The following is a 27,430-nucleotide window of genomic DNA, read 5'->3' on the forward strand; positions in this document are numbered from 1 at the left end:
GCAACCAGTGCTTTTGCCTTTTGGTGACTCTGTGGTAAAAATTAGCTACTTGTAAGCTTTTCTCACACCTGACATAGGTCCAGCCTTCCAGGTTTGCTAAGACAGTGACCAATATCTCTAATTTATCTACATTTGTGAATGAGACAAAAAGTCAACTTTCTTCTTATTTCGGTTATAAATGCCTGTGGCTAATTCTCCATCTTAAATCAGAATTGCTTCTACTTAACCTATTAAAATATTTAATTCACAAAGTCCTCCTTTGGGAAGCAACTCCTGCTGTCTCACCCGCATCCCTTCCTTCTCCATTTTGCATAGAATCCTGGTTATTCCTGAGCTTTCTAAATCATTAGTCAACTAGTGATTTTATTGTATTTTATCTGTATCCTCAATCCATACAAAAGCCTTGAGATGAAAGCTTCTGTGTTCCATCCTGTGCCTTTGTTTTGCCATTGTTCAGCTCATGGTAGGGCTTCATTATGTTTATTACGCACTGATGAATGAATGAAGTGTTAAGGAATTTAGCAGAAAGCTGAAATAAAAGGGAGGGAGATTAAGTCATATTTTAGCTCTTATAAGTCACTAATTAAATCTCCTTTGCTGTCACAATTTCACTGTAGGTGGATGAAAACAGCGTGGATGAAGGAATAAGGAATTTAGGTGCTTATTACCTGTTTATGTTAATAAAAGGAAACATAATATCAGAGCAATTTCTAGGTTGTTTTGTGAGACCATAATTTCTGCATCAAAATATCATCATTTTGCTAGATTTTATTTTTATTTTTCTGTTCCCCTCCCATCTAAGCAGAAAAAAAATCCTGAAAGAATATTTATAAAATTACTATGTATATTTCATAGTTGACTGCTCTTCACTAAATGTAATATTTATTTGTTTTAACTAAAGTTCCAAGGAAAATGTGCAAAACCTCTAACATATTGCTTGGAGGTTAAAGAATATGTTCATTTCATAACCTTGAATTAATGTACTGTTTTCCGTATTCAGTCTATCAGAGCAGGAATCCATCTCCTGAACATCTATGAAAGGAAACTCCCCCAGGAAAAATATTTTATAAATATCTGACCACTCTAAACTTGGTCTTTGATGTTGAAACTTCAAGGGAGCTGCTTTTGGTTATGAAGGTTTCAAAAAAGCCGTTGTCAAGATTCTTAGATTGCTCATTTGATGTATATTAGTTCCCCACTTTTAGGTCTTCATGTAACTGAAGCATTCCACTTTGGATATCACTTCTGGGAGGCATCCTTACCTGCTAAGCAGAGATGAAGAAAAAGTAGTCTAGACTTTTCCTCATGAAGACAATACACTTTTAACCCATTCTGTTCAGGTAGAATGGAGGCAGGATGCTGTCAGTAGAACACGTCTGTCTGGACTGTGAATTTTATCATCACCTGTAGTGCTGCGGGGTGCTGACACAGATTTGGAATGTACAGTCTGTGTCAGACTGGAAAGGGACTCCTGGTTTGGGGACTCTGGAAACAAAGGGATTATCATGAATAACCAACTATATCGGCATAAATTGACATAAACTATATAGAGATTTGCTATGCAGTAAAGTGGCATGTTAGCTAACTCCGATTCCTCAGAAGGAGGAGGAATTGTCTCTATCCTGAGAGTAGCCCAAATCTGGTTCTTATGCTTAAACCTCTTTGTTTTGTCTTTCCTTGTTCCCTTGTACTAGACATCTTGTCAGGGTCTGATTGGGTTTTTAAGGGTAAAAAATGGTGTGAAGGTATTTGCTCTCTCCCCAGGGGTCACTGTAACTCTTTTTCCTTTTCTTGAATTCTGCCTGGTCAAATATCCCAGTAGTACACTGGGTTTCTTTCCACGTTGTGTTCTTACTCCCTTGTTCATGGCGTCATTAATTTTGTTTTCAATAGACTTTTAAAATTTCTAATTGTAATTCAGATTTTCTATAGAATGAAGGATAATACCAATTAGCATTGAAAGAGCACTCATTCTATGCCAGACACTGTCAAAGCACTTTATAAACATGATCTTAAGTCACTTCCAAAATAATCTTGCTGTTTCTCAATGAGAGCTTGTTTCTCATTGTATAAATAAGAAAAAGATGTGATTCAGCAAGGTTTGGTATCTTTCCCACAACGTCACACAGCTAGAAAATTGGAGAGCTGGGATTTGAACCTAAATCCACAAAACTCCCATGCCCCTCCTTTAGGTATTTATCAGAGTAAAAAAGTGAAAGGCACCCATAATTCCATTATCTGAAAGAAAAATTGTTTTTATATATTCTAGGATATCTTTTTCTTGTTTTTTTGTTTATTATAGTGTGTGTATGTATACATAAATTTATACATACAGACATATATTTTTATAAAGGTCTTTGTACTTTATATGTAACAGAATAATTATGTGTATTTTTTACTTGTAACTATTATAAACAAATTTGCAAGTTATTTTGAAGATCTTGGGAAAACAAGATTAATTTAGTTTTGTGAAAATAAAATAATATCTATCACTAGGAAATATAATAAATTTACTGCTCCTGGACTGATATTTATGGGGTTTTTTTTCTAACCCTTCATTATGAAAGAGGTCGGAGTGTGCACATTATACTGTCAGCCCCCTAAGCACACACCTTGGTTTCCTTTTGCTGTATTCATTCTCATGCCAGACACCTTCATTGTTCTAGCCAAGATGGCCAGTCCTTCCTCTTGTTAATTTCACTGGCCAACTTCTCTCTCTCCTGCAACTGGCCTGATGTAGTATATTGGACCTGCTCTAACTCTAATCAATCCTCATAAACGTGTGTAGAGAAAAAGACTAGCTTCACAGTAGAGAGACTGTTCCCCCCGGAAAACAAACACACCCCTCTCTCTGCCTTCTATTTCCTTATCCTCATTTCAGCTGGCAACCGTGGCTGGGGAGGCCTGGGCTTGTCTTACATGTGAGCATATCATTAATCAGGTTGTCACTAACTGATGTGTAAAATGGACTCTAGGAGTCCAATGATCGGTGGCTTGGCCCCTGAAATTACTTTTTGCCTGCTGCTTTCTGGAATACCACTTCTTCAGAGCAGATTCTGCATGCATATTCTTATGAAAATTTGGATTATGACATTAATTCCAGAAATCATTGCTAAGTGCTGAAAGATTTGTCGTGTCTCAGATACCTGTAAATGCTTTGCTATCTTTAAGATGTAGTCTTTGCCCCAGGAGTAGATTTAGGTACTTCTTAAAATTATCCTTAAATTCTAAACACAGTCGTTGTTTTACTACTAAGGCATGTGGGAGGGAAAACAAAATCTTAAAATGTATACTTAATTCCTTATTCTCATTTTTATGACTTGTAGGTCACTTACAAAGCTTCAGAAATGTGAACATGTCCATACTTTTGTAAACTGACTGCAATTCTTCAAACAGAACTGTGTAATGTTTTCTGTCTCCCAGAGCTCTTAAGGAATCTTCCGGATTCAGGACATTTCTAAGTTCTCTGCATATTACATATAACTGCCACAGTCCTTATTTAGAATGTTTGCCTACATACTATTAGCAGTGACAATAGATAATATTTTCACCTCAACATACAAAATTTGTTCACTCCTTCTTGCCATAAATAAGTAAGTAAGGTGATGGGGTCATTAATTAACAAAGTAGTTGGAGGGAACTCCTTTCAAAATATATACATGTATCAAATCACCACGATGTATACTTTAAATATCTTACAATTGTATTTGTCAATTATACTTTGGTAAAGCTGGAAAAAATGTATTTCATCTTTTTTTCTGGTCAAATATATTTTAAAAGTGACGATATTTCTAACAGTGGGTTTCCGTTGCTCTAGTTTATAACTTCATTAATTTGTTAGCATCTGATCCCTGTCAACCTCTTGCCTGATAAAAGTGGAACTGCCATGTATAGCGCTGTTGGGCAAAATGCCATTTATTAATAATAATACCAGTTATGGTTTGGTGATCATCAAGTGCTGCTCTAAACACTTTACATAGTTATCTTAATCCTCCTAACAGCTCTGCAAAGTTGATGTTATGACCTGATTTTATAAATCAGAAAATGGAGTCAAGGATTGAATATATTGTTCAATGTTGCCTGGTTAGTAAGAGACAAAACTATGATTTGAACCCTGAATTTGAGGAGTCTGTGCTCTTTTCACAATTCTCTGCAGCCTGTCTTAAATGATTTCTGGAAGCTTACATGCAGTATTAGCCCAGTGCATGTATCAACAATACATGGTAGATTTTAATTAAAATTAGTCAGCCTGATGTACAAGTCTCATTGCACAGTTGGAATCCATTTACTCGGTCCATATTATTTAGTGAGCATCTACTATGAACCAGGCAATGTGCTGATTACTAAAGAAATAGCATGGGGACAGCAAAAAGGCATGATTTCTAGCCTCATGGGGAAAAAAAAAATGTCTGGTGTGTAGATGGTATCACCATTCCTACAGTTTCTTTTTTTTTTGGTTAAGATTTTATTTATTTAGTTGAGAGAGAGAGTGAGAGAAAGAGAGAGAGACAGAGAGCATGAGCAGGGAGAGGGGCAGAGGGAGATGGAGAAGCAGACACCCCAGACCCCAGGATCAGGACCTGAGCTGAAGGCAGATGCTTAACTGACTGAGCCACCCAGGGGCCCTCCTACAGAGTTTCTATAATCTGGGATTTTATGATCTAGATTGCATTAATAAAGGGAACATACTTACCAGAAACTGCTGTCCCTTCCCTGTCTGCCAGTCTTAGCTTCAACCTCATGCTCCCATTGACCTTCTATCCTGTGGTTCTCATTCCCAGATAAAAATGAAAACGAATTAGGAATATTTTTTAAATAGTCCTACCCCCCTTCCCTATCTCACCTAGGTTATGATTTAGTTTTTCTGGGGTGAAATCCAGGCTTCAATATTATATAACTATATGGAAATGATTCTCAGGTGCAGCAGTGGTTGAAGAGCCTCTTTGAATGTCCTTAGTAAACGACTAGGTCACTTAGGGTTTTCCATCTTGAATCTGTAGAAATTCTGTGGCTGCAGAAGAAATCTGGTTCAGGGTCAAAACTCTGCTGCCCATTTCTACTGCCCAGGTTGGTTGGTTGGTTGGTTGGTCGGTTGGTTTTCCCTACCTTTTTGGACCATTACTGACTCTTCCTTTCTGATTTTTCTTCATGAATTTCAGCTCTGAAGTAGCCCTTCTGACTTGATGTTTTCTAATTCTTTTAAGATTCTGTCTTTACTTGAGTATGTGACCATGATTCTGACTTGGAGTGTTGGCCTTTGAGTGGTTCTTATCTGGACTGCCCAGAGGCCCTGAGCCCTCCATCTTCCTGGTTGCTGTTCCCCATGCCAGACCTCAGTGGACTCACATTCTCTGATCCTGTAGCTGGTCAGGAACCAGGTCAATGAGAAAAGGATTGGAGACTCAAACACATAATCAGCCCACCACCTTCTATTCTTTCCAAACTGTCGCCAAGACAAAAAGAGTGGCTAGCTCTCCTCACTTCTGTCTACAGCCTTGGTCTTCATTTTTCTTCTAAACTCTGTTTCCTTTTAAAACCAAACCTTGCTATTTATTTTAATTCAGTTACTTGTATATCAAGGTGTTATTCTGGTGAAATTTCAGAGCAAGGGCAGAGCAGGGACTGTGGAACACTGTGCATTTGGCTTAGGCCCTGCAATCACAAGAAGGTCTTCACCTTGAATACTTGGGCTGCTGTAGCTACTACCGCCCTTCCTTGAGCTCCAGCCTTCTCTTGGTTTCTCTGAGTATGACATTAATTCTAAAATTCAAGGTTTTAGAGACATAGCTGTACATAATTGTGTAAAGGAACTTATTCTTGAGTGGGGGATGATGTTTTCTCATTTTTAGATAATTGAATGAAAATAAGGAAAGAAAACAGAGATGAAAAGAGATTGGTAAAGGGCACCTCCGCTGGCTGACTCAGTCTGTGGAGTGTGCACTCTTGATCTTGGCGTCATGAATTTAAGCCCCGTGTTGGGTGTAGAAATTACTTAAAAAGTTAATTAATTAACTAGTTAATTAATGTAAAAAAGAAGAAAGGGTTTGGTAACAACAGGGAGCACTTTAAGAGGCAGACTTGGCCTTGAATCTGGTTCTGCCATATCCTAGCTTTTTGATGTTAAGTTTAAGGGGTTAGGAGGGCTTTATATGCTCATTTGTAAAATAAATTTGACTCTCTCTTGGGCTAATAGTATGGATTGAATGTGGTAGTAAAGCACTTGGCTTATAGTAAATGCATTAGGCTCTTATGATGCAAGGAATCTAAGACAAAATGAGGTTCATTTCAGTTAATAGGTTGGGTGCAAAGGTTGACCTTATAGGAACATAAGACTCGTTTATGAATTTGCAATGCCCTGAGATCTCTAGGAGGTCACATTCTATATCATGGCAAAGTCATTAAAAGGTATCAAAATTCATAGTAAATAAAAACTTTTTCAAAAATTAAAGATATTACTATAATTCTGCTATTGAAATAATTTAGACCCAAGTCACTAATACACCATTAGTTATATTTCCTAGGTGATGAGTAAGCATTGGAAAAAAAATTTTTTTAAATTAAGAAAATCTGATGTACAACTTGTTTCTAGAGTGAACGAAACTTTTATAAAAACCAAATTTACCAGCTCTTGTGATGTTTCAAATATATTTTATTAGTTTCACATTTGAATTTTTAAACTTTTTTATTTTATTATTATTAATTTTTTTTTTAGGTTTCAAAAATCTTTTTTAGCCCGATGCAGTCTTACAAGGCCAAGTTTAGATGTTTTGAGTGCCTCATGAGGAATATGACTCAGCCAGTGACAGGGTCTAGCAGAACCTGGAGTACTGATCAGGATACAACCAGCCTGGCTGGCTTCTCTCCCTCCCTGCAAAGGTGCTCTGTGTCTGATTCCAGGACTCCACCTTTGCAGTGAATAGGCTATTCTGTCTCTACTCTCATGGCCTGTCATGTTAAATAACTCTTTGGTTCTCCATCTCCTAAGTAGAAAATTCCTGCAATACAGAATCTGATTGATTCCCCTGGCCCAAAATGGAATATTGTGGTGAACTGAGTTCTGTCAAGTCCCACCTAGGCTGCTGGTCATCTCAATGGTTGGTTGCCTTCTGGACATTTGCACATTTCAAGGGCAAGAGCGTCTCATGAGAAAAAGCAAAAAGAGAATTAAGTATAAGGAAATCCTTGGAAAAAACCTATGGCAATGACACAAAATTGTATAGTGGGCAGAAAGTGGCAGATGAATGATGGTATGGTCACATGAGATAATGCATTCAGGTGAAAGAGATAAAAACTATAATTTTAGCGTGATGAGTTCTTCCATAAAGCTGTCACTTCTGCTATATAAATTTATAGTTTCAATATTCAAGGGGTTAATTGTACCAGGCTATTGTCACCACTTAAGCAAAGGATGTGGGAATTATTGCAGACTCCTACCTAAAGACCTTAACCCAACCTGACATTGAGTAAAACAACCAAGCAGATAGTAAAGAGTATAAGAAAAAGTTTATCGAGCTACTTAATATTACATACACATATCAACCAATGATAGCTATAGAAGATTTAGGTTACCTTCTAGAAAAATACATAAGATATCTGATGAGAGTTTTAAAAAAAGAATAATTCCCCTGATGGAATAGAAATTAATAAATCAGAGCCCCGGTCTTTGAGGAAATTGCTATTTAGTGAGGAGACAAAAAGTTTGGACAATTAAATTACTGTAAATTATGATACTAAATATATCAGAGGCATAAAAGATTGCCATGATAGCACAGGGGATGGAGTAATTACTTTTGTCCTAGGGACTCAGGAGAAGATAACCAGAAGAATGAACATTTGAGTTGAAAATCAAAGAATGAGTTGGAATATTCTGGGTAAAAATGTGTTAAATCTTCCAGTTACAAAGAATAGTATCTGCAAGGTTGTGGTGTCATTAAAAAGCTTGGCAGGTTTACCTAATGGTGATTTGAATATTATTTGTACATGGAGTATGGGAATGGGGAAGAAAAATTGCTGAATGGAGCCGAGATTGGGAAGGTAAAGTGAATCATCCACAGTAGGCTAGATGATGCTGTGGTAACAAATAGCCCCACATTTCAGTAATTTAAAACAGCAAGAATTTACTTCTTCCTCCTACTACGTGGAGATTAGTCAGCTCAGCTCTCTGCCTTTCATCTTCTTCCTTCAATGGCCCAGACGAACAGGCCCTCCACCACCTGAATGCTGTGAAACGCTATGATATGGAAACAAGAAACATGGCAAATCATGCCCTGGTTCTTTAAGGACCCTCGCCAAAAGTGAAACATCTTTTGCTTTTACCTTTCGTTAGCCGAAGCAAGCACATGGGCCCAGATAACTTCGAAGGAGCAGGAAAGTGCAACTCTTCCATGTGCCCTGAAGAAAAACTGATAATATTGGTCAACAGAACTACTGACCACCACATAAACTTTGCTGAAGATACTGGCCTAATCTTCTAGGTAGCCAGTGGGTCTGTGCACAGGAGGAATGATACAATTGGGTTTCTTACATAGGGAACCATTGGCCAGCAGAAAAGAGATCAACTCAAATTCAGCTTTCATCAGAATCTCCTGGAGGGCTCGTTCAAAATACAGATTGCTGAGTTCCAGACCTGGAGTTTCTTCAGGTCTGGGATGGGTCCTGGGATTTTTTTTCTATTTCTAATAAATGTGATAGTCATACCTCTCATCCTGGAACCAAATTTTGAGAATCACTGAAACGGTGGGCTCAGGCGCTGAAGTTATTGCAAAATTTGGATGGGAAGATGACGAGTTGGATTAAAGCAGTGACCGACTGACAACAGAAGCAATGACAGACCCAAGAGACATTTTTGAGGTTGAATTGAATTCGAGGTTTTATGACATCGGATGTTGGGAGTGAGGATGAGAGAAGGTTTGAAATGACAACAACACACCTACTTTGGGCAGATCATTGCCCCATTTAACCAAGATAGGGACTATATAGGATGCAATAGTGTCAGGCATGAATGAGTGAAGAATGGAAAGCAAGAAAAAGAGTGCAGTTTATGACATTTTAGTTTAAAAGTGCCTGAAAGCACCCAGAGTTGATATGTGCAGTTGGCCGCTGAAATGCAGCTCTGGATCTTACGATAGTGCTAATACCTGAAGATAGCGATTGTGAATCATCATGGTATAATGGATGTAAAGCCATGGAATAAAATGAGTACATACAGAAAGAGTATTTTGCATGAGAATGTCAAATAACCAAGAAAAAAATTGTGAAATGCTTTAATAATTAGATAAATGAAGAGTATTTTGAGAAACCGGAATAGGACAATAAAAATGAATAATCTAAGGGTAGAAGGATGAGCAGAGAGCTAAGTGCTGGGAGATAAGAAAGGGGATAGATTGAAAGATTGGGGAGTAATCAGTGATGTCAGATATTTTAGAGAGATCAAACATGACAAGGACTTAAAAGAACCCTACAATAATTAAGTGTCCTCTATTACTTTGTTCAGCCAGGCCCTAATCCAACCGTTGAGTTCATTGCCAGCACAGGTCTTTGGTCCTCATCCTTGAAATGATCATGAAAACCTTCCTAGCCACCAGGTTTATCCATTTAAAGCTGAAGCTGCCCATGAGGAATTAGACCTTTGGGAATCACAGACACCAGAATAAGGTTATCTTACTTGGCAATGGGAAGGATGTTGAAACGTGGGATGACTCCAGCCTTGACAACACCTTAAAGCCTGCTAGAAACTGGCATGCAGAGCATGCTGCCCCCTGGGACCTGCAGTTACTGTGTGTGCAGGTGATGCCACTGTGCAGGCCATCCTCTCTTTCAGGTTTCTGAAAATCCTCCCAGTCGCCTTATGGGACATCTATATTCCTACTTCGTTTTGCAGGTCCCATTCGAATCCTAAACTCTAAACTGAGTCTTTAACTTTTCATCTTTCCCGACTCAGACCTCTACATATCTATGTGAGTCTGCATTCCTGCATAGATCTCTATTGGGTTGACCAGCTGGCCTGACCAGTCCACATGGCTCTTGGGTTCAGACTCAGAGGATTGCCTGGGTCGTGCCAGGTCACCTGCACACCACATCCATCCTGCATACACCCCTCTGGCATCTTTCTCCAGATGATCCAGTCTAAGCCTAACCCCTGCCTCCTCTTTATTCTGACCAGACTATGCCCACTGTCCTGCTTAGGCAACTGAGGATATTGAGTATGGATGTTATAACCATGTCATGAAAAAAGCCAAAATAGACCTAAAGAGTGAAGCTAAGTTTCAATGATCATGAATAAGAGAAGTTGTGTCTTCTTTGCTCTTTTTTTTTTAAAGTACATATGTAGAAAACTCCTTTTTAAATCTTCATTTTATTTGAAAGAGAAAAAAATCTCTTTTGCATCCTTATCAAAATACTGCACTTTAAATTATATCTGTGTGGTTTTGTTTTGGTTTGGTTTGGTTTGGTTTAAGAAAAACAAATGATAAGTGAGAAAATATAGACTATTGTGAAACTATTGTAGTCATTTATCATTTTCAATAAAGATGACACAAGTGTAAGAGAAACAGCTTCTCAAATAGTTACTGATTACAAAAGGCAAAAAAAGGGCAGATGATGTTAGCTTCAAGACTCTTGATCTAAATATTCTACAGATCCTCGTATCTTTATTTTCTCATATCCACAGTGGAGGGAAATTTAAGTATGATTATTTAATGTTATTCTTCAGCCAGGTTTTAATTTATAAATGTTCAATAACTGTTCTATGAAAGAGTATGTAAAAACAAATTCTGAATGCTCTATTTTATCTTTGTACCTGATATTAGAGACTGAATGCGAGCAACACGTGTTTCATAAATAACTCACTGACTCATCTGAACAAAAAAAGTTCAGCAAAATAGTTGACTGCTTTATGATACAGATGGCATCTGTCATTTAAATAACTTAAGTTATTTAAATGGAATAAAATGGAATAGCAAACCTATCTGACAAATCTTTCTGAGACAAATACAGCAAAGAAATCTGGAGTAACATCTAAGATATCAGAAGTTATGATTAGACCTTCAAGAGTCTCTTTTATTTAGGGGTAAACTATTGTGTCTGCACCTGCCTCTTTCTCACGAATTCCATCTGCTTGTAAGTGTCATTGCTGGACTATGTAAGGAAACACTTTTGATTAGCACTAAAAAGGTCTAATGTTTGAGACCTTGAATGCAAAACTTCTGATAAAAATAAACTTCAAGGTCTCAGAATACTCTTATCAGATCAACTGTAAGGTCCCAGAGTAGGTTGCTCAAATCTTCTTAGCTAAGCTTGAGAGTGCAAAGCTTAATACCCACAGGCTTGCAATCTTTTTGAATGTGATTATAATTCAGCACTAGCTTTGCATCCTGGATAAAGGTTCCCCTTGAACACAAAGTATGTTACATGCTTGGGTGCTAGTGATCAAAATACTCAGAGGATTATGGCACTTGCTGTTCTTAAACCTCCAAAATGGTGTTAAAATGCTACATCCAATAGGCTAAGCTGTAAATTAAATTTTTGTAGATTGAAGGCATAATTTTATTTCATGTGCCAGAAACTCATTTCAACCCTAGCATTTCTGTTAGCACGTTGCATCTAGCAGCATAACTCAAGAGGTTTAATGAAAGTTTAAAAACAATCTGTTGCAGATTTTGTGCCTAATTTATTTTTAATTGCAAATTGTACAACACATTATTGCCTGTGAAAATAGAAATTTAATTTCTTTCCTGTTTTTTTTTTCTTTTTTTTAATTTTTTTTTTACAACTCTAATGCAACCTCAGATAGGAAACAGGGTTTAACATGCTGTTTTCTGGATTGTATTTCTTTATTCTTAGATCCTTGATATGCAGTCTTTGGAAAATAAAGCTCACACCACTTAGCATTAGCCTTCAAACACACTTTCATGCTTTCAGAACATACTATTTAGAATTTCTACAGGAAGTCTGCATTTACACGACTATTGCAAGTGTACAGAATTCACTGTGGTTACAACTCCGTTTCATGTGAAAATCCTCCTCACTGAATCTGCAGCTAACAGTGTTCATAGTCACATTTAGAGTTATTTTAGATCGTGAGGCTTGATTGGTGATGGGGTAGAAGTACATACAACATCACTTTAGTTATAAGAATAGCTGAAGAGTTTGTAAAAATTGGATATCCTGTCCCATATTGTCATCATAGTAGCAGAAAAACACTTTCTTAGCACAAGGTTGCTTTTTCATGTGACCTTTATTTATTTATTTTTTTTAATTGGTCTTTTCTGGAATTCAGTGAATGAAAAATCAACAAAAGCACTCATTCCGGTCTTTTCTTTTTGGAAACTTTTGTTCACACTCTGCTGCATCTGGTAGTTTGACTTTGGTTGGGAATCTGAAAGGAAACTTCATGTGAGTGCTATCACGTGATTCTAGGAAAATGTCAAAATACAAGAGAAGGAAACAAAGGTCTTCTGTGCTGGATTTGCATTCCCTGCTGAAATCTTTGGCACTTTATATCAGAAAGTGAGTATATAAATATATAATATATAATATATAATATTATATATAATTATATATAATATATATTTTTATTATATATATTATATAATATATAAAATATAATAATAAAAATATATAATATATAATATTATATATAATATATATTTTTATTATAATATATATTATATATAATATATAAAATATAATATATAATATATAATATAAATATAAATAAAATATATTATTTTAAATTCCTTGCCTTTCTCTTCCTCCCCTGTCCTTAGAGAGTGGCCATCAGCTTGCTTCCCGCAGCCCTTTCTCTCTCTTTGCTGGGCATTGTGTCAGCCAAGTGAGCTGCCTTCATAGCTAGTGACAAGAGAAGGGCTGCATCTTCCTGGAGAGGGGTGTGAGTGGATGTTGTGACTAGGATTCTGGCAGTTCTGTTTGCCTCCACAAGGCCCAGCTTCCAGTGATGGCTAGATCAACGTGTTATCTTGTTTCGGGTTTGCTGTTCTGAGCAGGGACATTAGATAACATCACAGTCTCTACAAGGAACACTTGTGAGTGAGTGCCTTGACCTCTTATAAGGCATTAGAGTTCAAGTTCACATAGGACCTGGGACTGGGATGGGGGAGATGGACTTAAACTGTAATATTTAAGCACTTGACCTGCATGACAGCTAAAAGTTAACTAACAAGGAGGCAGGCAAAGGGTCAGGACAATGTTTTAGAAATAACCATTAAGTACAAAATACAACAAGCCTTTTAAACTGGAGAGACTTGGGGCACCTGGGTGGCTCAGTTGTTAAGCATCTGCCTTTGGCTCAGGGCGTGATCCCAGGGTCCTGGGATCGAGCCCCACATTGGGCTCCCTGCTCTGCTGGGAGCCTGCTTCTTCCTCTCCCACTCCCCCGCTTGTGTTCCCTCTCTCTCGCTGGCTGTCTCTCTCTGTCAAATAAATAAATAAAAATCTTAAAAAAAAATAAAAACAAACTGGAGAGACTTGATAACTTAAAAGTTACCATGCATAGTTGCTTTCCTGAGGCATTTGTATGTTTCCATTTAAAATTCTTAGAATATGTAAGCCTCTTCTGTGATGACTTTTCTCCCATCTTGTACCATACATGCTTAAAGAGAAATACGTATTGGTTAAATTTTTATTTCTTAAAGTATTTGCCTATTTCCAGCTCTGCCACATTGCTTCTGATCATAACAAAGCATTGGTATAAATTATTCTTAATGAAATGAATAAATATGGAAATTTGAAATAAATAAATGGCATCCCTATGCTAATATAAGAGAAAACTGATTATCTATTGTATTTTTTGTAGCATAAGTAGGAGTATAGATAAAAGAGATTTGATAAAACTAGAGACTTCTTAGAAACCTGATTAGAGAATGGGAGAGCCATCGCAAGGAAAGTTTGTGTGGATGCCTCTAGCCAAATCAACGGGGAGTATGTGAATGGTTAGAATCAGCTGCACAAAGTGCCTGGAATACAGGAGTGTACAGGTCAGACTGAAGAAACAGTACGTACTCCGATAGAAACCATCATGGCAAAAACCACTTACTGTTAATAGGATATGAACTTGTACCTGTTGTCGTAAATTCATGCCGGAGAGTAAAGGACAGATTTCCCGAAGGAAAGTGTCTCTCTCCCATTTTCTCCTTCCACGGCTCTGTGGATAAAGACAGTAATGTGCACAGATCCTTTGGAGAGAAGCTTTGCTGATGGGGATGAAGGCAGCTGGACTTTTCATCAGCCTCAGTTCTTTCTATATTAGGTTTATGCTCTCTACTCCTTAATTATGTGCTCATTAAAGGCATGTGTGTCTCTTTTCTCTGTGCACATGCTGAAGTTCAGTGTACCCTTGAAATATTCTCATATATGTGACTGCAGGGGCACACACCTGTGTGCACGTGCACACACACACACACACACACACACACCACTGGCTCTTGCTGGTTGGAGATTTCATAACCCCATCTATAAGCTTTGAAGTTTTGGCAGTCTTCTGAAGAGCAATAGATCTTCCTTTTAATTGGAATCTTCAAAATGTGATAAATCCTTACTCGGGTGAGAAGATGGACATGAATACACCTATCCCTGGCTTTGTGACTTTAGAACTTTAACTGCTTCCTGAAAGGCTGCCACTAAGTTAAAAAGTAATAATAACATAAAATAAATAATAATTTCCTTCAATTTGTATGAGTCAGTTTATGATACAATTCATCCCAACCCAAAGTTGTTTACACTATATATATATATATATATATATATATATACACACACACATATATACATACATATATATGTATATAAATATATATATTATCTGTATATAAATATATATATCAATTGTAAATGAAAACAAGATTATGCAAGTAAATTTTTTTACCATAAATATAATTTGCATTTAAAAAGTAAAAAAAAATCTATTGGTTTATTTCCTTTACTAATTTTTAAGCTATTTTAGAGCTCCTAGATTTCTTGTATCCAAACCGAATTAAAAAGTAAAGTTATTGCCACAAAGCGTTTAGTTGAGTTGTTGATGTCCTAGTGAGATTTAAACAAAGTGATTTTCATTTGAACAATTTTTATTTAAGGGTTCTGTGCTTCTATATAAAATGTACTATGAATATTCAATTATAACTTACATTATAACGCACACACACACAAAATAAAGTTATAGTGCAGAGAAACACCATGAGGAAAAAATAAAGGCAAAATATGAGAGCCCTTGGAAACACTTGAGAATAGCATATGTGTATCACACTGAAGAGTTTTTTAAATGTTACTCTTCTCATCTCTCTTCCTAAAATGACCTATGCAAAGCAAAACATTTTGGCTTCATTCAAACATGGTGAATGATTCAAATTTATTCTTTGACTAGCACATGTTGTGTTGAGCAAATTGGTTACTCTATCTTTGTCTGAAACCCTAATGTCAAAATATCACTGCTTGTGGTGTATTTATTTTGTGTGGGTTTTGTTTTGGTTTTGGTGTTGGTTTTGGTTGAAAAAAAAAATAGTTAAATGAGAGAAGAAAAAAAAAAAAGGAGCCACTCAAAAAGTGGGATAACTTTACAAAAGCCAATATAGGGCGAAGAAAAAGTTATTAGCAGCATTATTTGAGGTAAGGCTTCTAAATCTCATACAGTCTAATTTGTCTCCTGACACAACCTTTGAAGCAATGAGAAATTTCTAGTTTCCTATACCACAACTGGAAACTTCTACCATGGAATATTAGGTCCAAAAGATACGTTGGAGACAATTAGTCTAAAATCTTAATTTTATAGATGAGGAAACTGACACAGAAATTAAATGACTTGGCCAAGGTTATAACTCCAAATGGGACAGAGCCAAATCTCCTTGACTTCCAGTCCAGTGGTCTTCCCATTTTCTCTCCTGCTCTAACTGAATTGACTCCCAGAAATGATGACATCACAATTTCCTGGGATCTAATAGGTGAGAACTATCTGGCCCAATAATGCAAGTTGAAGTACTATTGGGTGGAGTTGGGAGGAGATGGACTCGAATTTAAAATCCTTGAAGGCACTGTGTTTTTTGAGTTCTCAAACACTATCATAGCTAAAACATTAGTTGTTAAAAAGTAAAAAAAAAATATGATTTGAAAAAGCCATTAAGTAAACAATTACAACAAGCTTACCCACTGAGCAACAAATCAAATTGACTTGTTGTGAAAACCAGAATAACTGTAAGCTTCTGTCCCATCTACTGTTGAGGTTTGACGCAAGGGTAATCACTCAGCTGTGATCTGCTCTGCACTCTGCAAAATAATTAGAAATATGCAGAGGAATCAGATGATGAGGATGAAGATAAGATTTAAGCAGCAATGCTGGATATGAGAATATGGCTTAGACTTGAGGTCTGAATTGGGCATCTTACTGCATCCTCTCCCCCATCTGGACTTCTAGCGTCATGGCTGACAATAGTTGCAGTTACACTGCATACCTTCGGGCAGATAAGGCAGTGTGTGGCCTGCTCACAGCACTGGACAGCCCCGCCCTGGTCAGTAAGAGTAGAATCTATGGCACGCTGAATCCAAGAGAACACATGAGGCTGGTTACCTGTGTGCCTAATAGATAAGAGTTAGAGAAAAGACAAAGCTTCCTCCCAAATATTAGCAAGAGGCTGGCTGTCCTTTTTAAGAACTAAGACCAGGAGCACCTGGGTGGCTCAGTTGGTTAAGCCTTCGATTTTTTATTTTGGCTCAAGTCATGATCTCAAATCATGAGATTGAGCCTTGCCTTGAGCTCCGCATTCAGCACAGAGTCTGCTTGAGATTCTCTCGCTCTCTCTCCCCTCTGCCCCTCCTCCTGCTCATGCTCTCTCTCTAAAATAAGTAAGTAAATAAACAAATAAATAATTAATTAATTTAAAAAAGAGAAGAAGAAGTGAGGCCAGAAATAAGAAAGAGTAAAAAATATTCTATATGTTTCTACTCTCCTGGATTATAAACTGCTTTTGAGCAGAGAACATTCATTAATACAGCACATACCCATTGACTGTACAATGGGTCCAGTACTCTACCTGGTGCTGGACATATAGAGGTGAAAGATTCAGATATATTCTATGATCTCATGGGATGTAGACTCTTAGGCTAAATACATATATAAATATAAATATATATATAATTCATAATTCCTTTCACTGTGTTTTATAGTCATGGTACCTAGCATATCATCATTCACTCATTCAGTAACATTTATTATTTGCGCATTACATGCTCTGTGCTGTGATGCATCTGGACTTCATAATTTTTTTCTCAAAATTGACTCCCACAAAATAACAGGATGGGGGAGACAGAAACAAATGAAATGAAATCCATGAATAGAAAGCTAATTTGTATTAATACTTTTTTTTTTTTTTTTTGAGAGGGAGAGAGGGAGTGGGGCAGAGAGAGGGAGAATCTTAAGCAGGCTCCGTGTCCAGGTCCAGCACAGAGCCTGACACAGGGCTTCATCTCATGACCCTGAGATCATGACCTGAGCTGAAATCAAGTGTTGGATGCTTAACTAACTGAGCCACCCAGGCGCCCTTGTTTTATACTTTCAAATTATAATCTGTCATTTATAAATATATTCATCTACACAGACTAAATCAACAATGAAGAAACATCATGTTTCCCGGATCCAGCTCATTGATTTTACGTTGCACCAACCTGTAGAAGTTTCCTCTTATTCTAACTAATCAACCTTTTGATAACTTGTTATTCATATAAGATCTTTAAATTTTCATTTATCATTATGATGTTCTACAGGCTGCTTACTAAGTAAAATGTATCCTGCAAATTTCATGAGAGTTTTACTTCTACATAAATGATAAAGGTAGCAAGTACAAACACTAGTTCATACAGAGGTGCAGTGCAAAGGGATGTCCAAAGATACGGTTAGGGATTTTACTACCTACCAGTTACAACCTTGGACAAGGCATTTTAGACACTCTGAGCCTCAGGGGACATAGAATAACAGTGAGTTCAAGTGGTGGCCTTCAAAATAGCTCATCTAAGTAGGAATGACCCAGGAGTGAATAGGTGTTTCTAAAATCAAAAGTACATGTCCACACCTGCTTGAGAGATATAGTTGCTTGGTGAATTAATAAAAGTACAAGCTAGGAAAACCTCCGTTTATTTCCAGACCACATTCAAATCGTGGGTATTTGTATTAAGTTGGCCTTTTAAGCATAGATTAAAAAGGTATGTGCTGTGAGTGATTCAAAGACAATAAAACATGGTTCTTTCTGTTAACAAAACGAAAGCCTATGTAGAGAAACAAGACAGCAACTTATGCATAAGATAATGAACAACACAGGGTCATACATAAGCACTGAAACTTACTTCTGCTAAACTTGAGTAAAGAAGGAGAAGAGGATGGTCTTGATGAGAGACAGGACTTCTAACCCTGGTTCTAGCCCCTTCTACAAGCTGTTCACTAAACTCTAAGGACTCCAGTTATGCCTTCTATACAATGTGGTTAAGTATCTGTACACCATAAGGAAGGGATGAGAATTCAGAGGAAGAATTGAGGTGAAGTACTTACAATAATGTCCCAAAATAATTGATATCTAAGTAAATATTAATGTATCTTCCCATTCTTTCTCTTTAATCATTTGACAAAAGAGACATCAGTTCTGTCCAACTTAGAGAGCTACTTTAAGAATAAAATGAGGTTATATTTGTGACAATTTTGAATATTGTCAAGATTAAAATGATTGTGAAGTATTACTATTGGTAATGGGTTTCTTGCACTCATTATGCCAAAAGACTTTACCAAGAAATATAATTATATTCCAGAAGACTTCAAATAATCATATAAATGACAAGAGCACAATGAACTACCACTTGAATGTGGGTTCCAACTTATGTTCACTTTAGCAGAGGGGGTACAAGGGCTCCTTCAGGTACAGCCAGGGGATGGGGCCACTATCTGCAAAGACATAGCCGGCTGAGTTCATGAAAAAGCATCAGAGCTCTAACTCTTCTGGTGTTGGTTCACAGATGACAGCAGGTGGCAGAAGCTAGAATGAGTATAAGAAACACGTGCCTAACAGAGACTGTGTTTATCCTATACAGAGTACTGATTTTGGAGCCGTTATACTTGCATTCAAGCTCTGTTACCACCATCTACCCTATGATCTTGGTTAAGGGTCTAGCTTCTCTAAGCATTAATATCCTCATTTATAGAGTAGGCCTAATAATTAGGCTTACTGCATGGATTGTTTGCAGGATAAAATGGGTGCCTTACACATGGTCAGTGTTCAGTGAATTTTAGCTATTATTCTTAAGTCTAAGTAAGGGAAAATAGGATATAGTCGTGTGTACATTTATTAGAGATAAGTCAGAAAGTGGAACCAGAAGGATAGGGATGGCAGCATGTGCTTCCTGCCTCCTGAAGCTTGTGGAGGAGGTTGCTACCCTGGCTAGACTGTGAGAGAGGACGCAAGGTCATCCTCCATATGTAACCAAGGTGGAAATGGAAGGAATACCCAGTGGACAAATGCAAGACGAGGAAAGCTGTGCAAGATTTAGGGAGGCCCAAATAGAACTTCAGTACTGAGCAAAGAAAGGTGACGTGGCAGTATGTAGACCATATAAATGCATGGTGGTGGTCATATTTCTCTCTGATCGTCTGTCCTGTCGATCTGAAGTCACTAACTTCCATCCAAAAGCACGGCACAAAACAGCTACATAATACCTGAGCTCTATTTGAATGAGCGAGGCCTCAGCATCCTCAGTGTTTGCTATTACTGCCTTCACTCTCCTTTGCCAAGATGTGTGAAAGCATTCTTTATTTACCCGTGAAAGTTGAGTAGGCAACATAGACAGATTTAAATTAGATAACGTCTATGAAGAATTTAGTCTAGCCATCTCTTTTCCTTAGTGTGGAACATTCATTAAATGAGAAAACCCATTCTGTAAGGGAAATGTGGGATATACATGCATATTGCAATTTAGACTGCTTAGGGTAAATATGAAAAGCTTCATTTTGCAAAGATCGATTACAAAGGCTCCTATAGCAAAATATTAAGGCAAAGGCATGAAGAAGCAGGCGATTTCTGCAGTGGCTATTTAAGAAAGAGTTGATTTTCTTGGGTAGTGGCAAATGGTGACGTTGGTAGTTGCCAACAAGAAGAAATCTATCCCGATGTGCTTTTAAAATCATGGATTCTGTTTATCCTTAGCTCGGCCTCACACAGAAACAAACCAAATAATGACCGTGAGTTGATTGCTTTCCCTTTTCTATTTTTAAGTTAGTTAATTGTAGGTAGTTGCTGTGAGTGCCATATTTACTATTTCACTTTTGCAGCTTTCAGAGAGACAGAAATCCTGCTCCCCCCCACCCCTCGTCATGAGCATGGTATGTTAAACTGTCCCAAACATTGGCAGTGCTTTGACAGATGAACATAATCAACAAACACTACATACATGGTCAGGCAAGGCTAATTTAGAGTGTTGCAAATTAGCGCTACATGGAAGAGAGACCAGTGTGGTAAAAATTGGATGTGCGAAACTGCCACGTGACAGGCTCTTCTGTGTTGTGATGCTGTTTTATTAGTGTCTCCTAAGATCTAAGGCGGCTTTGCCTGGGTTTTGCATCTGCAGTGATCATTTAACTATGTAAGTGGGCCCAAGAGCAGCGCTGTGAGCAAGAGCATGTTTTTGCATAGTATTTGTTCTGAAATATGGATTAGTAATGAGCGTTGCAAATAGGACTTGTCAGAAGCGAACCACAGAGACTTTTTGCTAAATCAAAGATCCATTCCTTCGCAAAAGATAGACTTATATTCCGTAGCTAATGATTTGTCCCAAGATCTGATCAGTATCCTTCAAACATACAGTTGATTTTAAGTGAGCGCCACTGAAAAATACATCTCCACGCCTAAACACTGCATCCATTATGAAATCTGAACGTGTGTTCAGTACAACGTATTATCTAAAAATATTAGGGGAAAAATTGAGTAACTTTAAAATAAATGAAACTTCAATATTCAATTTGCTTGATATTTTCAAGCAGAATTAGTTTTGAGAATTAGTATTTTAGTTCATTTATTATTGGAAAAGACCTTACTAGCTTATTCAAGCAAGAAAATTACCCCAAAAGCTTGCAAGATTTATAATGCTTAGGGAAAAAAAAAAAAAAAAAGGCAATTCAAAACCTAATGAGACATTTTAGGCCTCATTTACATCTCTAACCTGACCCATTTTCTGCAAAACGTTTTTGTTGGTAATTTACATACTAAAAGCTAGTTATTTATCCATCCCTAACCAAAAAGTTGATGAGATTACTAATACCATAGTGAAGTTAACATTACCCTAAAAGCTAAATATGGCCATTTCTAGAAGGTAGACTATTGAGTCATTTATTTAGCTATAATCTCCATTACATGCTGGCGGTGCATCCAAATTCTGAGAGGATGACATGAAAGCTTGAATATCTCATTGCCATACTCATTTTATTGGCAGGAATAGTTCCAGGAATGCACACTTTGGAAATGAAGCACATTAAGGTGCTGTGCATATAGACACACACGTATCTACCCCGGAAAATAATGCAGTGAAATGCATTCTCTGAAACCATGATAAACATTTATAGCCCTAAACTTTAGTTTATAAATATACGTAGGTTTATACAGTTTTATTACAAATATATTTATAGTTTTATCAACATATATTACTTTTCCTATTTTATATATTTATATTTGAGTATATATTATTGTTATATATTTTATTATTTGGTATGTAGTATATATGGTATATATAATATCACTATCTGTTGATAATTGTTACCTTAATTACTTACTCTCAAAAAATAATGAGTTTATAGTAACTTGGCTAATGTTCATAATATAAGCACCTATGAAATATGAACTATTGATAGATGTCTAATGTATGTGGGCATCATTTGGGCACATGTTAAGAGTTACACTCCAAGACTGTCAAGACCGTCCTGAGGTATAACTTGCCTTCCTCCTAGTTTGAACCCCCTGTCTAAGTGGCATACACTGTATGCTACCAAAACCCAGAAATTGACAAGTGCTTCATATACCTGAGCAGTTCCTTTTCCAAGGAATTCCTCACCAGCACGCATCGTGCATCCTTTTATAAGTTCCTGTCCTTTGGAGCAGTGTTCAGCCTGTTTAGTTTGCTCAGTATCTCCTGCAAACCCTCCTGCCTAGATTACTTCAGCATTTCATTGTGATCAGGCCTATCTGATACAAAGAGGACCCAAATTCTACCCTTCCAGCGGTCTTAGAAAGCCCAGAGTCTGAGGAGCCATCTGAGACCGCTGCAGGTCCACACCCTCCCTGGACAAATGCAGCTCTTTCCTACTTTATTTTCCTTGGCTCTATGAGTTTCAGATTATATTTGTTTTCAGAAACTCTGTTTGCTGTTGTATTCTTCCTGTTCGTGGAAGATTTACAAGAGGATACACAATCGATTATAAGCAGAGAAAACAAACTTCAGTAAATGTAATTACTAAACACTCATCTGCAAAGTACCTTGCCGTTCACCAAACCCTATTATCTTATGACATGTTGCAAATCCTGTTTTTGCTTCCTGTCTTGAGGCTGTCAAGTGCTGTTCACATCGCAGCCACTGCCTTCATAGCTCTTACCGCCATCACAGTTACGACTACCACTAAAGCTGGCTCAGGAGAAAAGCCACATGAAGAGTTCGATTTCTCAACTCTTGGGAGTAGTTTGAAAACGTAGGTTCTGGTGGCCCCATATGCTGCGTACCAGTCCTCCAAAGGACGTGCTGCAACTGACTGGATTTCTACTTGGCCCCCTGGAATATCTTTGGATAATGTATCTAGTGCTTATAAGCAATTGCTAATATTCAATGACTTTTTTTGTGTGTGAAAACTTTTTACTTTGTGTGGATTTCCCCAGTACAACTTGGTAAATGATATACACCAACTCTACATTTTTAATTACATGTTAACATCATATGGCACAGCAAAACATTTTGAGGGGGGACGGGCGGGGAGAGTCCTGGGCTTGATCTATGAAGATAATATCATTTGAACACTACAGTTCTTATGCCCTCATTTCAAAGCTATTTCGTGAAGATCTTAAACTATTATGGCACTTTTAACATTTCCCAGAAATTAAATATATGTTAAGATTCCATGTCTACCAGTTCCTTTTCAATTATTTTTTCTAGAAATGTTGGATAATACTTACTATGGATTAGTAATGAAGGACCCCGCCCTTGTGGCACCTAGAGTTCATAGCAGGAAACCAAACCAACAAAAAGACCACAAAACAATAGCATAGTGAGTTACATTAGAAGGAAATGAACGGAAGGTTGTAATATTCAGTAATGGAGAGAGGGTTAGTATTTAGATACGGTGGTCAAGAAGACTAACTGAGCAGAGGACATTCAGATCAAGACTAAAAGGTGAGAAGGAGCCAGCCACGTGAATCTAATAGGACTAGCATTCTAGGCAGAGGAGGCCAGTGAAAGATTCTAATGCAGTAGAGCACAGCGTAAATAGAACTGGAAGAAGGCCCATGGTTGGAATATGTTGGTGTATGTTAGGGTAGTGCACACAGATGAGATTGAAGAGGTAAATGAAGAAAGACCATGACCAGGGGCGCCGGGGTGGCTCAGTCAGTTAAGTGTCTGCCTTTGGCTCAGGTCATGATTCCAGACTCCTGGGGTGGAGCCCTGCTCAGCGGGGAGCCTGCTTCTCCCACTTCCTCTCCCACTGCCTGCTGCTCTGTCTTCTTGTGCTCTCTCTTTCTGTCAAATAAATTTAAAATAAAGAAAAAAAGAAAAAGAAAGAAAAACCATGACCATGGTACCAAACATTGGGCCCCATTAACATTCCCTGAATTGCATTCACACAGACAACTATGGCCACCACCCCTGCCCACCCCTCCTATCCTGGGCAGTACCTGCCCCTGAATAAGCTCACTGTGTACAGGAGCACGGTAAAGAAAATGTGTTTTCTGAGGAGAGGCCAGCTCCCAGGAGAAAGAGATGAGAAGAGTCTAGGTTAAAATCATCCAGATGTGTTCTCAGCTCAGCGATCAGTAAGTCACTTCACCTTCCCTGGGACAGAAGTTGCCTAGAGACTGCTATACTAATGGAATGCCCATAAAATGGAAGGAAACCCTAGGAATGGCAAAGGAGCTTTACCTAACAGTGGTGTTGTCTCCTTCATCCTTCTAGAAGTAATAATCTATCATTTTATAAGGGTAAATTCTGTCCGTAAAGTTGAATTTATTTCCACTGCTACCAGCATCCATTATGTGTGCTATTGTAAGGTGAACAGAGTATATATGCACAATACGTGACCACATCAGACCTGAATACTCTAACTTGAATAGCCTAAGACAATTAAATCCATTGGCAAGAACATCAGAACCAGAATCTTGATGAGCCTGCCACTTAACTATAGGCATCCATATGCTTTTGGAGTTTTATTTATATCTTAAGCGAATATTGTATACCTACCAATACACAATTCTATCAAATTTAGCCATTTATTTCTCTTTTCCAGGAAAAAAAAATACTTTGAAACTCACGGAACTGCAAATATTGAAACCTAAGAATTACCAATACAATTGGTAATTTTGTATATGTAGCTTATTCACGTGCAGTCATAGTGATTTGTTGGTCTCTAAGGAATGCCCTTCTCTCTCCAGGCCAAGAGCTGTTTTCTAAGGAGTGTCGCTTCCTGAGAAGACTGGGTGGCCCCCATTCTCCACGTAGGCAGAGGGGGCTTAGGCACTGGAGTTTTCTGGCAGCCAGCCCACCTGAGCTTCAGGAACAGCTTCCTGGTGGGACTACAGACGATGGTGAGTGCCCATGTGAGGCCAGGAGCTTTGATAGCCCTGTCTCCTGGAGAAACTTGTTTTCTGATTTTCCAGTCAGTCCTGTCATTCTCTGAGACATAGCTTCTTAGGAACTGCCAAATATCTACCTTTTCTCTTTACATTTTGTGCACCCTGCCCATAGCCAGCGTACTTCTGTAAATAAATGGCATCTTGCTTTTTCTCTGTGCACAAGCATGCCATGCCACACATGCCAGCCCACAAGCAGAAAGAAAGAAAGTGGGCTATTTTGTAAGTCTTTAATCCCAACATCGCACTTCTTTCAACATCAGTTAGAAATAGCTATTATCAAGTGTCCAGCTGCCAGGAGCCTTTGAAATCCAGTAATTATTCATGAGAATTTTATAGAGAAGAGGGAGAAAACATAAAATAGCTTTGGTTCATAAAACAAGAAAGATAAATGTTGCCAGAAAAAAATCTATAACAAGTGTGTGGTGAACTATGTGAATGAGAATCTGTTGTACGCTAGTGAGATCGTTAAATGGAAATCGAGGATATTTGCTGTGCTAATGAGCAGATCCTGTGCATCTACATAAAGCGAGTTTATTTCATAAGATAGATATAAATCTAATTTTTGGTGTTAGAAGATTGTTGGGCCTGCTGATGAGTATGTTGTAAAGCAAAACTTTTATAAAGCTGAATTTTTTGTTTTCCTTTTTCGGGTGTTGTTAGGGTCAAAGATTTTGATTTGGAATTTCCAAGTTTTTTCTAAACATAATTATGATTTTATTATCCACTTTATAAACAAGAATTATAAAAAGCGGAAAAGCATAGAAATTTACTACTTGGTGTATCATCTAACCTCTAAGCCCTCCATTCTCTTACGGTCTCTGACTCTATCCAGAGAGAGCTAATACTGGCATGTGAGGCAGGCAAAGATTGAGAGCGGGAATTCTATAGAACGTCTAAATGTCACAGGTGTTATTGGAATGCAAATGCACTTTTCTATACATTTTCTGGGTATTATATATAGCTAGAGTGCTACACCATATTTTTACACTTTCCTTTCTGACTTTGTCACCTATTACCTTTTCCCAAGTTACTAGAAACTAAAAATACCCTCATGAAATTAAGAGCACGGATGCTTTGGCAAATAAAGATGGTGCAAGTTTTTTGCTGTCGTTAGGATGTAGGCTATATATCATTTTCCAATATTGCTGGTGGGTTGAACTGAACTAATTACGCACTGCGAGAAATCTTTCTGACATGGGACTGCTGTCTGTCAACATGGGATAGATTTTACTTTGGAGATAAGTAATTTGGGTAATCTAATTATTTGAAGAAGGAAGGAGGGTAAAAATGAGTAATAAAATTATAGGAAAATTATATTTCAGTAACAGAATTAAAAGTTAGAAAACACATGTAATTAATGAAGGGGTTCATTTTATTTGGTATCTTAACCATAAAATCAGAGTCTTTACATTCTTTCATTGACAGAACTCATCATTAAGTTTTGCAGAAATTAAAATTAAGAAACAATTTCCTTTCAGAGCAAAGTGAGATGGTACATTTTTCGTTGAATACGTTGTGTTAAAATGTATGAAAAAACCTGTCACTTATGTCATTCTGCATATTTTTAAGTCAAATTGTTCATTGAGCTACTAATTAATTTGTAGGAAAAATGCTGTATTTAAATGATATCCTCATTTACTTACCGATATTACTTTAATGGGTAAAAAAAAAAGCATGTGGCATTTAGCACAGGCATTCTTTAAGCCTGTGAACGTTGAGATTAGCCTGTGTTCTGTCTGATGATATCACCATAGCATCATTTATAGTCAAATGCGCATTTTTATAAGTACTATAAGTCACAAATATGATGGGTTCTATTCCTTATGATAGCATTTGTGGAGTTAGTTACCTGAGTAATATTCATTGCAAGCACTTTCAGAGTAATTTTGCAGAAATAAAACAAGTCTTGAAGGGCTACAACTGCTTTCTTACTAGAGACAGAAATATTTTAAGAAGAAAAAAAATCATCTGCTCCTTTTCCCCCTAATGATTTTATTGTCTTTTGGATCGTGGGAATTTGCTGTGGGAAAAAGGTGTGTTGCACTTCAGAATTACTTTGCCTATCTGGGAGCTTGAGCCTCCAATTCAGAATGTGAGCTGACTTGTTCAGATGACGGCAGTTTCTCATAGTCTCCTGTTATCATTTAAATGTCTGTTTATGTTTTGACAATATTCTTCAGTGGAAAGCATAGAAAAGGACAAAGTTCACCTCTTGAAACTTCATTTGTAAGCCCAGATGCATTATTCTAACTATGCCATAATATATGCTTTCGCTAAGGAGAATGAAAATCTCATTTTGGCTTTGCCACTGCAATAATTTTCAGTTACAGGCTATAATTAATCTGAATAATGACAACAAAAGAAACAAGAAATTTTAGTCTTTAGTTAAAGAAGTTTAATGTAAGCAACATTCTTCCACTTAACAAATATTTATGTGCCAGGAACTTTGTTGCAAGGTGTTTGGGATCATGAAACTCACACCTACACTGTGCTATCATTACAGGTTTTTCTGAGCGATATACACACTAAAGCACAAAATTTTATCTCGGTTTACATGTAATGGGCAG

Source organism: Ursus americanus, chromosome 27 (genome assembly GCF_024610735.1).
Source record: "Ursus americanus isolate L20-20 chromosome 27, mUrsAme1.1.p, whole genome shotgun sequence".
Classification (NCBI taxonomy): Eukaryota; Metazoa; Chordata; class Mammalia; order Carnivora; family Ursidae; genus Ursus; species Ursus americanus.